Below are 15,916 nucleotides of genomic sequence, written 5' to 3'. Positions count from 1 at the left end.
GATTGGCTGATGGCTGTCACATGGTACAGGGGGAGTGGAAATAGACATAACTTAAAATTGTCTTAAAAAAATCAACTACTCATTTAAAGTTCAGACTAAGTGCTATTGCATTGTCTTGTTATCTTGCATTTGTTGATTATGCAAATCTACTTTGTTTACTGGTCCTTTAAAGGGAAAGTCTAGTCAAAATTAAACTTTCATGATTTAGATAGAACATGCAATTTTAAACAACTTTCTAATTTATTTTTATCATCAATTTTGCTTTGTTCTTTTGGATTCTATGTTGAAAGCTTAAGCTTGGAATAGAATTTCAAAGCCCTTAAAGGCCGCCTCTTAGCTCAGTGAATGACAGTTTTTTTTACAGCTAGGCAGCGCTAGTTCATGTGTGCCGTATAGATAACATTGTGGAAGGTATCAGAGGGGAGTGTATCCCTATAAACCCACGACAGCAAGTTTACTTTTCGCCGATTTAATCCAGCAGACGTCAAACAAGGAATGGAGGTGAGATGAACATAACTTGTTTTCCTTACTTACAGGAGGATGGATGCTAAACAAAGTATCTTCAAAAAGGGCGTCACTGCGAGCGGCAGGTAAAGTAGAGCAGCATTTTTTTCTTGTTTATATTAAAATAGACAGTTGCTACTATGGCTGTCTAGCCATGCTGTCCTACAGCTTTTGGTATTTACCATACCAAAAATAAAGATTTTTTGTTTTATTGCACACTGGTAAGTATGTTCTTCTATGTTTATTGTGGTATCCTTGAGCGGATTGATCCACCGTCCTTTACACGCTCCAAGTTTGGTCAGTAATTTAAAAAAACATCATTTATGCTTACCAGATAAATTTGTTTCCTTTCAGATAGGAAGAGTCCACGGCTTCATTCCTTACTGTTGGGAAATACAACAACTGGCCACCAGAAGGAGGCAAAGACACCCCAGCCAAAGGCTGAATTATCCCTCTGACTTCCTCATTACCCCTGTCATTCTGCTGAGGGAACAAGGAAAAGTAGGAGAAACAGTAGGGTATAAATGGTGCCAGAAGATAAAATAAATAATAGGGGACCGCCCATAAACAAGAAAAAATCAGGCGGGGGCAGTGGACTCTCCCTATCCAGAAGGACAGGAATGTATCTGGTAAGCATAAATTATGTTTTTCCTTCCTAAGATAGGGAGAGTCCACGGATTTATTCCTTACTGTTGGGAAAACTATACCCAAGCTCCAGAGGACACTGAATGAACAACGGGAGGGAACAAAAAGGAAGAGGCGGACCCTATTCTGAGGGCACCATAGCCTGCAAAACTTTTCCCCCGAAAGCTGCTTCAGCCGAAGTAAAAACATCAAACTTGTAACATTTTGAATTAGATGGGAGAGGGGTAAGGGCAAAGTATACTATAAGCAGCAAGTCCAAGTATTATGGCAAATAGCCAAAAAATATATCATTCAATATCATAGACAACTGGACTCTCTGCCACAGATTATGAGTAACAAGGAAAGGCACAACTAACAAGGTAATTGTAAATAGTTTACAAAAAAGGATAGGAAACTCAAATCTGTGTTATATATTAGAGCTAAGCCCAATATGCGCAAAAAGAAATATTGTGTTTGAAATTAAAAAACATTAATTCATACACTAAAGTTTATTAAGCAAAAAGTAAGTTAAACCACACGCTATAGCTGAGACTAGTGGATTAAAAACACATCACACAAGTTGAACCACAATTGTAGTAAATTAGGATAATATTCTAACCAGCAGTATATATGGCAATATAACGGCAAAGCCCTTACAATCCGAGGGCTAATTACTTTTACAATTAATTATAAATATACCGCTGGAAGTGACCAGGTAACAGTCTAATTTTAGGAACAACAAGGGTGAGCAAGTTAAAAAAGAGAGGACCCCTGACGCACGTTTAGCAAAAAAGCTTCCTTCCAGCGGTATATTTATAATTAATTGTAAAAGTAATTAGCCCTCGGATTGTAAGGGCTTAGCCGTTATATTGCCATATATACTATACTGCTGGTTAGAATATTATCCTAATTTACTACAATGGTGGTTCAACTTGGGTGATGTGTTTTTAATCTACTAGTCTCAGCTATAGCGTGTGTGGTTTAACTTACTTTTTGCTTAATAAACTTTAGTGTATGAATGAATGTTTTTTAATTTTAAACACAATATTATATTTTTTTGCGCATATTGGGCTTAGCTCTAATATATAACACAGATTTGAGTTTCCTATCATTTTTTGTAAACTATTTACAATTACCTTGTTAGTTGTAACATTTTGAAAAAGAATGTAAGGAGGACCAGGTAGCCGCCTTACAAATCTTATCCATAGAGGCCTCGCTCTTAATGGCCCATGAGGAAGCCACTGCTCTAGTGGAATGAGCCGTAATCCTCTCAGGAGGACGATGTCCCGCTGTCTCGAAGCTAAGCGGATGACACTCCTTAACCAAAAAGATAGGGAAGTTGAAGTAGCCTTCTGCCCCTTACGCTTCCCCGAAAAGACAACAAAGAGGAAGATTGTTTAAACTCCTTAGTAGCCTGAAGATAGAACTACAAGGCGCGAACCACATCCAAATTGGGAAGTAAGTATTCCTTCAATGAAGAAGGATTAGGACACAAGTAAGGAACCACAATCTCCTGATTGATGTTGCGATCTGACACAACCTTAGGAAGAAAACCTAATTTAGTACGTAATACTGCCTTATCTGCATGAAAAATCAGATAAGGGGGCTCACATTGCAAAGCAGAAATCTCGGAAACTCTGCGCGCAGAGGCAATAGCCAATAAAAAGAGAACCTTCCAAGATAACAATTTAATGTCAACGGAAGGAGGCGGGCGTAGCCGTGCAGGAACATGGCTGCACTGTGAAGGAGCTCCGTGGCCTTTCTCACTCACATGGCCCCTAATATGCTGATAACCTGAATTGTCAGACACAATAGCGGTATATTCACACACCAGAATCCCAGCAGCTCCTTTCTGAGAGCAATGATTGCTACCAGGACGTTTAACTCCCCCAAGACTTGGGGAAAACAAGCTCTGTTCCGGCACCATTTTGCCAGCATGAACTGAAAACATAATTTATGTAAGAACTGTCTGATAAATTCATTTCTTTCATATTGGCAAGAGTCCATGAGCTAGTGACGTATGGGATATACAATCCTACCAGGAGGGGCAAAGTTTCTCAAACCTCAAAATGCCTATAAATACAGCCCTCACCACACCCACAATTCAGTTTAACGAATAGCCAAGCAGTGGGGTGATAAAGAAAGGAGTACAAAGCATCAACAAAAGAAATTTGGAAATAATTGTGCTTTATACAAAAAATCATAACCACCATAAAAAGGGTGGGCCTCATGGACTCTTGCCAATATGAAAGAAATTAATTTATCAGGTAAGTTCTTACATAAATTATGTTTTCTTTCATGTAATTGGCAAGAGTCCATGAGTTAGTGACGTATGGGATAGCAATACCCAAGATGTGGAACTCCACGCAAAAGTCACTAGAGAGGGAGGGACAAAATAAAAACAGCCATTTTCAGCTGAAAAAATTAATCCACAACCCAAAAAAATAAGTTTATTTTCATAAATGAAAGGAAAAAACTTAAATCAAAAGCAGAAGAAACAAACTGAAACAGCTGCCTGAAGAACTTTTCTACCAAAAACTGCTTCTGAAGAAGCAAATACATAAAAACGGTAGAATTTAGTAAATGTATGCAAAGAGGACCAAGTTGCCGCTTTGCAAATCTGATCAACTGAAGCTTCATTCTTAAAGGCCCATGAAGTGGAGACTGATCTAGTAGAATGAGCTATAATTCTGTAAGGCGGGGCCTGACCCGACTCCAAATAAGCTTGATGAATCAAAAGTTTTAACCAAGAAGCCAAGGAAATAGCAGAAGCCTTCTGACCTTTCCTAGGACCAGAAAAAAAACCAAATAGACTGGAAGTCTTCCTGAAATCTTTAGTAGCTTCCACATAATATTTCAAAGCTCTTACCACATCCAAAGAATGTAAGGTTCTTTCCAAAGAATTCTTAGGATTAGGACACAAGGAAGGGACAACAATCTCTCTACTAATGTTGTTAGAATTCACAACCTTAGGTAAAAATTGAAAAGAAGTCCGCAAAACTGCCTTATCCTGATGAAAAATCAGAAAAGGAGACTCACAAGAAAGAGCAGATAGCTCAGAAACTCTTCTAGCAGAAGATATAGCCAAAAGGAACAACACTTTCCAAGAAAGTAGTTTAATGTCCAAATAATGCATAGGCTCAAATGGAGGAGCATGTAAAGCCTTCAAAACCAAATTAAGACTCCAAGTAGGAGAAATTGATTTAATTTAATACGAACTAAAGCCTGTACAAAACAGTGAATATCAGGAAGTATAGCAATCTTTCAGTGAAATAAAACAGAAAGAGCAGAGATTTGTCCCTTCAAGGAACTTGCAGACAAACCGATATCCATACCATCCTGAAGAAACTGTAAAATTCTAGGAATTCTAAAAGAATGCCAAGAGAATTTATGAGAAGAACACCATGAAATGTAAGTCTTCCAAACTCGATAGTAAATCTTTCTAGAGACAGATTTACGAGCTTGTAACATAGTATTAATCACTGAGTCAGAGAAACCTCTATGACTTAGTACTAAGCGTTCAATTTCCATACCTTCAAATTTAATGATTTGAGATCCTAATGGAAAAACGGACCTTGAGACAGTAGGTCCGGCCTTAACGGAAGTGGCCAAGGTTGGCAACTGGACATCCGAAACAGATCCGCATACCAAAACCTGTGTAGCCATGCTGGAGCCACCAGCAACACAAACGATTGTTCCGTGATGATTTTGGAGATCACTCTTGGAAGAAGAACTAGAGGCGGGAAAATGTAAGCAGGATGATAACACCAAGGAAGTGTCAGCGCATCCACTGCTTCCGCCTGAACATCCCTGGACCTGGACAGGTATCTGGGAAGTTTCTTGTTTAGATGAGAGGCCATGAGATCTATCACTGGAAGACCCCACATATGAACAATCTGAGAAAACACATCTGGATGGAGAGACCACTCCCCCCTGGATGTAAAGTCTGACGGCTGAGATAATCCGCCTCCCAATTGTCTACACCTGGGATAGAGATTAGACAGGAGCTGGATTCCGCCCAAGCAAGTATCCGAGATACTTCTTTCATAGCTTGGGGACTGTGAGTCCCACCCTGATGATTGACATATGCCACTGTTGTGATATTGTCTGTCTGAAAACAAATGAACGGTTCTCTCTTTAACAGAGGCCAAAACTGAAGAGCTCTGAAAATTGCAAGTAGTTCTAAAATATTTATTGGTAATCTCGCCTCTTGAGATCTTGAGATTTCCAAACCCCTTGTGCTGTCAGAGATCCCCAAACTGCTCCCCAACCTGAAAGACTCGCATCTGTTGTGATCACAGTCCAGGTTGGCCGAACAAAAGAAGCCCCTTGAACTAAACGATGGTGATCTATCCACCACGTCAGAGAGTGTCGAACATTGGGATTTAAGGATATTAATTGTGATATCTTTGTATAATCCTTGCACCATTGGTTCAGCATACAAAGCTGTAGAGGTCTCATGTGAAAATGAGCAAAGGGGATCGCGTCCGATGCTGCAGTCATGAGACCTAAAACTTCCATGCACATAGCCACTGAAGGGAATGACTGAGACTGAAGGTGCCGGCACGCTGCAAACAATTTTAAACGTCTCTTGTCTGTTAGCTTACCTGATAAATTACTGTCTTTTACTATATGACAAGTCCACGGATTTCATCCTTACTTGTGGGATATTAACCTCCTGCTAACAGGAAGTGGCAAAGAGCACCACAGCAGAGCTGTATATATAGCCCCTCCCCTTCCCCTCCACCCTCAGTCATTCGGTCGAAGGTATAGGAAGAGAAAAAGGAAAGGCTAAAAAGGTGCAGAGGTGACTGAAGTTTACAAAAAATATAAAGAAAAACTGTCTTAAAAAGAACAGGGTGGGCCGTGGACTCGTCATATCGTAAAAGAAAGTAATTTATCAGGTAAGCATAAAACATAATTTATGTAAGAACTTACCTGATAAATTCATTTCTTTCATATTAGTAAGAGTCCATGAGCTAGTGACGTATGGGATATACATTCCTACCAGGAGGGGCAAAGTTTCCCAAACCTCAAAATGCCTACAAATACACCCCTCACCACACCCACAAATCAGTTTAACGAATAGCCAAGAAGTGGGGTGATAAGAAAAAAGTGCGAAGCATAAATATAAGGAATTGGAATAATTGTGCTTTATACAAAAAAATCATAACCACCACAAAAAAGGGTGGGCCTCATGGACTCTTGCTAATATGAAAGAAATGAATTTATCAGGTAAGTTCTTACATAAATTATGTTTTCTTTCATGTAATTAGCAAGAGTCCATGAGCTAGTGACGTATGGGATAATGACTACCCAAGATGTGGATCTTCCACGCAAGAGTCACTAGAGAGGGAGGGATAAAATAAAGACAGCCAATTCCGCTGAAAAAAATCCACACCCAAAAATAAAGTTTAAATCTTATAAAGAAAAAAACTGAAAATATAAGCAGAAGATTCAAACTGAAACAGCTGCCTGAAGTAATTTTCTACCAAAAACAGCTTCAGAAGAAGAAAACACATCAAAATGGTAGAATTTAGTAAAAGTATGCAAAGAAGACCAAGTTGCTGCTTTGCAAATCTGATCAACCGAAGCATAATTCCTAAATGCCCAGGAAGTAGAAACAGACCTAGTAGAATGAGCTGTAATCCTTTGAGGTGGAGTTTTACCCGACTCGATATAAGCATGATGAATTAAAGATTTCAACCAAGATGCCAAAGAAATGGCAGAGGCCTTCTGACCTTTCCTAGAACCGGAAAAGATAACAAATAGACTAGAAGTCTTTCTGAAATTCTTAGTAGCTTCAACATAATATTTCAAAGCTCTAACTACATCCAAAGAATGCAATGATTTCTCCTTAGAATTCTTAGGATTAGGACATAATGAAGGAACCACAATTTCTCTACTAATGTTGTTAGAATTCACAACCTTAGGTAAAAATTTAAAAGAAGTTCGCAACACCGCCTTATCCTGGTGAAAAATCAGAAAAGGAGACTCACAAGAAAGAGCAGATAATTCAGAAACTCTTCTGGCAGAAGAGATGGCCAAAAGGAACAAAACTTTCCAAGAAAGTAATGTAATGTCCAATGAATGCATAGGTTCAAACGGAGGAGCTTGAAGAGCCCCCAGAACCAAATTCAAACTCCAAGGAGGAGAAATTGACTTAATGACAGGTTTTATACGAACCAAAGCTTGTACAAAACAATGAATATCAGGAAGATTAGCAATCTTTCTGTGAAAAAGAACAGAAAGAGCAGAGATTTGTCCATTCAAGGAACTTGCAGACAAACCTTTATCCAAACCATCCTGAAGAAACTGTAAAATTCTCGGAATTCTAAAAGAATGCTAGGAAAAATGATGAGAAAGACACCAAGAAATATAAGTCTTCCAGACTCTATAATATATCTCCCTAGATACGGATTTACGAGCCTGTAACATAGTATTAATCACAGAGTCAGAGAAACCTCTTTGACTAAGAATCAAGCGTTCAATCTCCACACCTTTAAATTTAAGGATTTGAGATCCTGATGGAAAAAAGGACCTTGCGACAGAAGGTCTGGTCTTAACGGAAGAGTCCACGGTTGGCAAGAGGCCATCCGGACAAGATCCGCATACCAAAACCTGTGAGGCCATGCTGGAGCTACCAGCAGAACAAACGAGCATTCCTTCAGAATCTTGGAGATTACTCTTGGAAGAAGAACTAGAGGCGGAAAGATATAGGCAGGATGATACTTCCAAGGAAGTGACAATGCATCCACTGCTTCCTCTTGAGGATCCCTGGATCTGGACAGATACCTGGGAAGTTTCTTGTTTAGATGAGAGGCCATCAGATCTATTTCTGGAAGTCCCCACATTTGAACAATCTGAAGAAATACCTCTGGGTGAAGAGACCATTCGCCCGGATGTAACGTTTGGCGACTGAGATAATCCGCTTCCCACTTGTCTATACCTGGGATATGAACCGCAGAAACTAGACAGGAGCTGGATTCCGCCCATACCAGAATTCGAGATACTTCTTTCATAGCCAGAGGACTGTGAGTCCCTCCTTGATGATTGATGTATGCCATAGTTGTGACATTGTCTGTCTGAAAACAAATGAACGATTCTCTCTTTAGAAGAGGCCATGACTGAAGAGCTCTGAAAATTGCACGGAGTTCCAAAATATTGATCGGTAATCTCACCTCCTGAGATTCCCAAACCCCTTGTGCTGTCAGAGACCCCCACACAGCTCCCCAACCTGTAAGACTTGCATCTGTTGAAATTACAGTCAAGGTCGGAAGAACAAAAGAAGCCCCCTGAACTAAACGATGGTGATCTGTCCACCACGTCAGAGAGTGTCGTACAATCGGTTTTAAAGATATTAATTGAGATATCTTTGTGTAATCCCTGCACCACTGGTTCAGCATACAGAGCTGAAGAGGTCGCATGTGAAAACGAGCAAAGGGGATCGCGTCCGATGCAGCAGTCATAAGACCTAGAATTTCCATGCATAAGGCTACCGAAGGGAATGATTGTGACTGAAGGTTTCGACAAGCTGATATCAATTTTAGACGTCTCTTGTCTGGCAAAGACAGAGTCATGGACACTGAATCTATCTGGAAACCTAAAAAGGTTTCCCTTGTCTGAGGAATCAATTAACTTTTTGGTAAATTGATCCTCCAACCATGATCTTGAAGAAACAACACAAGTCGATTCGTATGAGATTCTGCTAAATGTGAAGACTGAGCAAGTACCAAGATATCGTCCAAATAAGGAAATACCACAATACCCTGTTCTCTGATAACAGACAGAAGGGCACCGAGAACCTTTGTAAAAATTCTTGGAGCTGTTGCTAGGCCAAACGGTAGAGCCACAAACTGGTAATGCTTGTCTAGGAAAGAGAATCTCAGAAACGGATAGTGATCTGGATGAATCGGAATATGCAGATATGCATCCTGTAAATCTATTGTAGACATATAATGCCCTTGCTGAACAAAAGGCAGGATAGTCCTTACAGTTACCATTTTGAATGTTGGTATCCTTACATAACGATTCAATATTTTTAGATCCAGAACTGGTCTGAAGGAATTCTCCTTATTTGGTACAATGAAGAGATTTTAATAAAACCCCAGCCCCTGTTCCAGAACTGGAACTGGCATAATTACTCCAGCCAACTCTAGATCTGAAACACAATTCAGAAATGCTTGAGCCTTCGCTGGGTTTACTGGGACACGGGAAAGAAAAAATCTCTTTGCAGGAGGCCTTATCTTGAATCCAATTCTGTACCCTTCTGAAACAATGTTCTGAATCCAAAGATTGTGAACGGAATTGATCCAAATTTCTTTGAAAAAACATAATCTGCCCCCTACCAGCTGAGCTGGAATGAGGGCCGCACCTTCATGTGGACTTAGGAGCTGGCTTTGGTTTTCTAAAAGGCTTGGATTTATTCCAGACTGGAGATGGTTTCCAAACTGATACCGCTCCTGAAGATGAAGGATCAGGCTTTTGTTCCTTGTTGTGACGAAAGGAACGAAAACGATTATTAGACCTAAATTTACCTTTAGATTTTTTATCCTGTGGTAAAAAAGTTCCTTTCCCTCCAGTAACAGTTGAGATAATAGAATCCAACTGAGAACCAAATAATTTATTACCCTGGAAAGAAAGGGAAAGCAGAGTAGACTTAGAAGAAATATCAGAAATCCAAGTTTTAAGCCATAAAGCTCTTCTAGCTAAAATAGCTAGAGACATATACCTGACATCAACTCTAATGATATCAAAGATGGCATCACAAATAAAATTATTAGCATGTTGAAGAAGATTAATAATGCTATGAGAATTATGATCCGTTACTTGTTGCGCTAAAGCTTCTAACCAAAAAGTTGAAGCTGCAGCAACATCCGCTAAAGATATAGCAGGTCTAAGAAGATTACCTGAACAAAAGTAAGCTTTTCTTAGAAAGGATTCAATTTTCCTATCTAAAGGATCCTTAAAGGAAGTACCATCTGCCGTAGGAATAGTAGTACGCTTAGCAAGAGTAGAGACAGCCCCATCAACCTTAGGGATTTTGTCCCAAAACTCTAATCTGTCAGATGGCACAGGATATAATTGCTTAAAACGTTTAGAAGGAGTAAATGAATTACCCAAATTATTCCATTCCCTGGAAATTACTTCAGAAATAGCATCAGGGACAGGAAAAACTTCTGGAATAACTACAGGAGATTTAAAAACCTTATCTAAACGTTTAGATTTAGTATCAAGAGGACTAGAATCCTCTATTTCTAATGCAATTAGGACTTCTTTAAGTAAAGAACGAATAAATTCCATTTTAAATAAATATGAAGATTTATCAGCATCAACCTCTGAGACAGAATCCTCTGAACCAGAAGAACCATTATCAGAATCAGAATGATGATGTTCATTTAAAAATTCATCTGAAAAATGAGAAGTTTTAAAAGACTTTTTACGTTTACTAGAAGGAGGAATAACAGACATAGCCTTCTTAATGGATTTAGAAACAAAATCTCTTATGTTATCAGGAACACTCTGAGCATTAGATGTTGACGGAACAGCAACAGGTAATGTAACAGTACTAAAGGAAATATTATCTGCATTAACAAGTTTGTCATGACAATCAGTACAAACAACAGCTGGAGGAACAGATACCATAAGTTTACAGCAGATACACTTAGCTTTGGTAGATCCAGCACCAGGCAGCGATTTTCCAGAAGTATCTTCTGACTCAGTGTCAATCTGGGACATCTTGCAATATGTAATAGAAAAAACAACATATAAAGCAAAATTGATCAAATTCCTTAAATGATAGTTTCAGGAATGGGAAAAAATGCCAGTGAACAAGCTTCTAGCAACCAGAAGCAATAAATAATGAGACTTAAATAATGTGGAGACAATAGTGACGCCCATATTTTTTTTTTTTAGCGCCAAAAAAAGACGCCCACATTATTTTGCGCCTAAATGCTTTTGGCGCCAAAAATGACGCCACATCCGGAACGCCGACACTTTTGGCGCAAAAAACCGTCAAAAATGACGCAACTTCCGGCGACACGTATGACGCCAGAAACAGAAAAAAAAATTTGCGCCAAAAAAGTCTGCGCCAAGAATGACACAATAAAATGAAGCATTTTCAGCCCCCGCGAGCCTAACAGCCCACAGGGAAAAAAGTCAAATTTTAAGGTAAGAAAAAATTGATTTATTCATATGCATTATCCCAAATATGAAACTGACTGTCTGAAATAAGGAACGTTGAACATCCTGAGTCAAGGCAAATAAATGTTTGAATACATATATTTAGAACTTTATAAAAAAGTGCCCAACCATAGCTTAGAGTGTCACAGAAAATAAGACTTACTTACCCCAGGACACTCATCTACAAGTTGTAGAAAGCCAAACCAGTTCTGAAACGAAAATCAGTAGAGGTAATGGTATATATAAGAGTATATCGTCGATCTGAAAAGGGAGGTAAGAGATGAATCTCTACGACCGATAACAGAGAACCTATGAAATAGACCCCGTAGAAGGAGATCATTGAATTCAAATAGGCAATACTCTCCTCACATCCCTCTGACATTCACTGCACGCTGAGAGGAAAACCGGGCTCCAACCTGCTGCGGAGCGCATATCAACGTAGAATCTAGCACAAACTTACTTCACCACCTCCATAGGAGGCAAAGTTTGTAAAACTGATTTGTGGGTGTGGTGAGGGGTGTATTTGTAGGCATTTTGAGGTTTGGGAAACTTTGCCCCTCCTGGTAGGAATGTATATCCCATACGTCACTAGCTCATGGACTCTTGCTAATTACATGAAAGAAATTTAGTTTTCTTTTACAAAGATATGACGAGTCCACGGACTTCATCCTTACTTGTGGGAAACCAATACCAAAGCAATAGGACACGGATGAAAGGGAGGGACAAGACAGGAACCTAAACGGAAGGCACCACTGCTTGAAGAACCTTTCTCCCAAAGATAGCCTCAGAAGAAGCAAAAGTATCAAATTTTTAAAATTTGGAAAAAGTGTGAAGGGACGACAAAGTCGCAGCCTTACAAATCTGTTCCACAGATGCATCGTTTTTATGTGGAAGCCACAGCCCTAGAAGAATTAGCCGTAATTCTTTCAGGAGGCTGCTGTCCAGCAGTCTCGTATGCCAGGCGGATGATACTTCTCCGCCAAAAAGAAAGAGAGGTAGCCGTAGCTTTCTGACCCCTACGCTTTCCAGAATAAACAATGAATAATGAAGATGATTGACGGAAATCCTTAGTTGCCTGTAAGTAAAACTTTAAGGCACGGACCATGTCCAAGTTATGTAACAGATGCTCCTTCTTAGAAGAAGGATTAGGACACAAGGAAGGAACAACAATTTCCTGATTAATATTCTTATTTGAAACAACCTTAGGAAGGAACCCAGGTTTGGTACGTAAAAAACACCTTATCAGAATGAAATATGAGATAAGGCGAATCACACTGTAATACTGAAACTCAGAAACTCTTCAAGCAGAAGAAATAGCAACCAAAAACAGAACTTTCCAAGATAATAGTTTAATATCTATGGAATGCATAGGTTCAAACGGAACCCCTTGCAGAACTCAAAGAACTAGATTCAAACTCCAGGGAGGAGTAATAGGTCTAAATACAGGCTTAAAGGGACAGTCTACCTCAGAATTTTTATTGTTTTAAAAGATAGATAATCCCTTTATTACCCATTCCCCAGTTTTGCATAACCAACACAGTTATAATAATATACTTTTAACCTCTGTGATTATCTTGTATCTAAGCCTCTGCAAACTGCCCCTTTTTTCAGTTCTTTTGACAGACTTGCAGTCTAGCCAATCAGTGCCTGCTCCCAGATAACTTCACGTGCACAGCGTTATCTATATGAAATACGTGAACTAACACCCTCTAGTGGTGAAAAACTGTTAAAATGCATTCTGAAAAGAGGTGGGCTTCAAGGTCTAAGAAATTAGCATATGAACCTCCTAGGTTAAGCTTTCAACTAAGAATACCAAGAAAACAAAGCAAAATTGGTGATAAAAGTAAATTGGAAAATTGTTTAAAATTACATGCTATATCTCATTCATGAAAGTTTATTTTGGCCTAGACTGTCCCTTTAATTCTAGATAGAGCCTGACAAAAAGACTGAACATCTGATACATTTGCCAAACGTTTGTGAAACAGAATTGACAAAGCTGAAATTTGTCCCTTTAAGGAACTTGCTGATAACCCTTTCTCCAATCCTTCTTGGAGAAAAGACAAAATCCTAGGAATCCTAACTTTACTCCATGAGTAACCCTTGGATTCACACCAAAAAGATATTTACGCCATATCTTATGATAGATTTTTCTAGTGACAGGCTTTCTAGCCTGTATCAATGTATTGATAACTGAACCAAAGAATCCTCGCTTCAATAAAATCAAGCGTTCAATCTCCACGCAGTCAGTTGCAGAGAAATTAGATTTGGATGTTGGAAAGGACCTTGAATGAGAAGGTCCTGTCTCAACGGAAGTTTCCACGGTGGCAGAGAGGACATGACCACTAGATCTGCATACCAAGTCCTGCGTGGCCACGCAGGCGCTATCAGGATCACTGAAGCTCTCTCCTGTTTGATTCAAGCAATCAAGCGTGGGAGGAGAGGAAACAGCGGAAACACATAAGCTAGGCTGAACAACCAAGGCACTGCCAAGGCATCTATCAGTTCGGCCTGAGGATCCATTGACCGGGATCCGTATGGAAGCTTGGCATTCAGACGAGATGCCATCAAAACCAATTCCGGTCTGCCCCATCTGAGAATCAATGAGGCAAATACCTCCGGGTGAAGTTCCCACTCCTACGGATGAAAAGTCTGTCGACTTAGAAAATCTGCTTCCCAGTTCTATACCCCTGGTATGTAGATCGCTGACAGATGACAAGAGTGGGCCTCTGCCCAACTGATTATCTTGGATACTTCTATCATCGCTAAGGAACTCCTTGTTCCCCCCTGATGATTGACATATGCCACAGTCGTTATGTTGTCCGACTGAAATCTGATGAATTTGGCCGAAGCCAACTGAGGCCACGCCTGAAGAGCATTGAATATTGCTCTCAGTTCCAGAATATTGATTGGAAGTAGAGACTCCACCTGAGTCCAAACACCCTGAGCCTTCAGGGAGTTCCAAACTGCACCCCAGCCCAGAAGGCTGGCATCTGTTGTCACTATCATCCACAAGGGTCTGCGGAAACAAGTCCCCTGGGACAGATCATCTGGGGATAACCACCAAAGAAAGAAGAGAGTTTCTGGTCTCTAGATCCAGAATTATCTTTGGAGATAAATCCGCATAATCCCCATTCCACTGACCGAGCATGCACAGTTGCAGTGGTCTGAGATGAAAGCGAGCAAACGGAACGATGTCCATTGCCGCTACCATTAATCCGATTACCTCCATACACTGAGCCACTGATGACCGAGGAATGGACAGAAGTGCTCGGCAAGTATTCAAAACCTTTGATTTTCTGACCTCCATCAGAAATACTTTCATGGCTACCGAGTCTATCAGAGTTCCCAGAGAAGGAACCCTTGTCTGTGGAACAAGTGAACTCTTCTCTATGTTCACCTTCCAGCCGTGAGTTCTCAGAAAAGACAACATTGCATCCGTGTGAGATTTTGTCAGATGATATGTTAACGCCTGAATCAGAATATCGTCTAGATAAGGTGCCACCGCTATCCCTTGCGGTCTGAGAACCGCCAAAAGAGACCCTAGAACCTTTGTAGAACCTTTTTGGGTGCTGTGGCAAACCCGAAAGGAAGAGCCACAAACTGATAATGTTTGTCCAAGAAGGCAAACCTTAGAAACCGATAATGATCTTTGTGGATTGGAATATGAAGGTAAGCATCCTTCAAATTCACGGTAGTCATATATTGACCCTCCTGGATCATTGGCAAAATTGTTCGAATTGTCTCCATCTTGAATGATGGAACTCTTAAAAATTTGTTTAGACACTTGAGGTCAAAAATGGGTCTGAACGTTCCCTCTTTTTTGGGGATTACAAATAGGTTTGAGTAAAACCCCTGTCCCTGTTCCAATTTTGGAACAGGACAGATTATTCCCATAGTAAAAAGGTATTTTACACAGCATAAGAACGCCTCTCTCTTTATCTGGTTTGCAGATAATTTTGAAAGATGAAATCTCCCTCTTGGGAGAAAATCCTTGAATTCCAATTGATAATCGTGGGTCACTATTTCTAGTGCCCAGGAATCCTGAACATCACTTGCCCAAGCCTGAGCAAAGAAAGAAAGTCTGCCCCCTACTAGATCCGGTCACGGATCGGGGGACACCCCTTCATGCTGCTTTGTGGAAGAAGAAGAAGCGGGGGGTCCTCCTTTAAAGTTCCGAAAGGAACGAAAATTATTCTGTTTACCCCTCATTTTAACCGACCTATCCTGAGGTAGGGCATGGCCCTTACCTCCTGTAATATCAGAAATGATCTCCTTCAATTCTGGCCCAAAAAGGGTCTTACCTTTAAAGGGAATAGCTAAAAGCTTATGTTTTGATGACACATCAGCAGACCAAGATTTGAGCCACAATGCTCTACGTGCTAAAATAGCAAATCCTGAATCAGTAATAAAAGAATTAGCTAGCTTAAGAGCCTTAATTCTATCTATAATGTCATCTAATGGAGTCTCAACCTTACGAGACTCTTCTAGAGCCTCAAACCAAAAAGCTGCTGCAGTAGTTACTGGAACAATGCAAGCCATAGGTTGTAAAAGAAATCCCTGATTAACAAATAATTTCTTTAGTAGACCCTCTACTTTCTTATCCATA

General features: G+C 40.0%; 1 protein-coding gene across 1 annotated transcript in view; it reads right to left on the bottom strand.

Moving 5' to 3' along the window:
- CABIN1 (calcineurin binding protein 1) overlaps window positions 1–15,916 on the bottom strand; it is a 1,089,846-nt gene that overhangs the window by 774,903 nt on the left and 299,027 nt on the right. The window lies entirely within an intron of this gene.

The sequence above is a fragment of the Bombina bombina genome, chromosome 2 (genome assembly GCF_027579735.1).
Source record: "Bombina bombina isolate aBomBom1 chromosome 2, aBomBom1.pri, whole genome shotgun sequence".
NCBI classification, from domain to species: domain Eukaryota; kingdom Metazoa; phylum Chordata; class Amphibia; order Anura; family Bombinatoridae; genus Bombina; species Bombina bombina.
This window is presented reverse-complemented; position numbering and strand designations above follow the sequence as displayed.